The sequence below is a fragment of the Acyrthosiphon pisum genome, unplaced genomic scaffold (genome assembly GCF_005508785.2).
Source record: "Acyrthosiphon pisum isolate AL4f unplaced genomic scaffold, pea_aphid_22Mar2018_4r6ur Scaffold_235;HRSCAF=643, whole genome shotgun sequence".
Taxonomy (NCBI): domain Eukaryota; kingdom Metazoa; phylum Arthropoda; class Insecta; order Hemiptera; family Aphididae; genus Acyrthosiphon; species Acyrthosiphon pisum.
Window position 1 is genome coordinate 2,330 of NW_021771670.1, and position 1,306 is coordinate 3,635.

Consider the following 1,306-nt stretch of genomic DNA (forward strand, 5'->3'; position numbering starts at 1 on the left):
TTGTGTATTAGCGCGCGATATCTACTTTTATTACTAATGGTTATAGGAATAAAGGTGCGTTGACTGTCAACAACGTTAGCAATAGGTGTGTTCGGGGAATGTTATCATATTTTATAAGGCCGAAAATTCCGTGACGTTACACAGTTTAACATGCCAGAAACATTTTTTTATATCAAGAACAGTAAAAACTTTTTTATTTATAAGTTTAGCTCGGATTTAATCGAAGGTTGGAATTAAATAGTTCTCGCGTTTTAACGCTTTGTTTAAATCTGAAGGATCTATACATATTCTTATGCTTTTATCTGGTTTCCTGGTTGGAGGACCACTTTTTTGGCTCGTCAACTTTGGAAATAATTCCACTTTTTACTAGTTTGATTAATTCTTTTTCAACATCTGAGCTAAGAGCTTGGGGTAAGCGCCTATGAGGTTTAATTGAGCCTTGGGCATTATCATTTATTTTGATTTTATGCTCTCCAGGGAATGTTCTCAATACTGTAAAAATGTCCATGTTTTTACTAATAAAATTGTTTTGTTCATCATTGGGGGTGCCCCCAACATATTTTACAATGTTATGTACATGATTTTCTAGTTTTTTTATTAATTTGAATTTCACACATGACTCTAGACTAAGTATTGGGATAGGACTGTTATTAACTACTAAAAATGTGACCACAGCTGAAAGATTATTAACTGTACATGTAAGTTTTACTGCACATAGAGGAGTTATTTTAAACCCACCATACTGCCCTCCTAGTGGAATAAGCAGTAAGTGCCAAATTTACAAATTTGAGGTTATTTCATATTCGGCATAATTGTATAATTCCGCTTCTTTTTTTCCTTATGAAAAACAACGTAACTCCACTAAAAATGCCTTTAAAATGCATTATAAAATGTCGTATCGACCAAATTATTGTCAAATACTAGGGAAATACGCAGTATGTACATGCATATAGCATTTACTAGAGAATAAAGCAGTATATCCAATGGAGATACTGCTTATTTTACTAGTATAATAATTTCTCAATGTAAATACTGCATATTTACCTAGTAATCTTATCTAAAACGGAATTGCAGTATGTCCACTTTATTTTTTAATCATTGAATGCTCATTGCTCGTGTCTAGACAGTTGTATGATTGTCATACACGCCATTTACCAAATGTTTTGGTCAAAAGCATTTATTGAGATTTGTCGGATAGACCGACCTAACCTTGGTACTAACTTCATTATTATGTGGTTATCATTATTTTAATATTTGTATTAACTATTACTATCATATTTTATCAGTAAACACAAACTTTTTATAA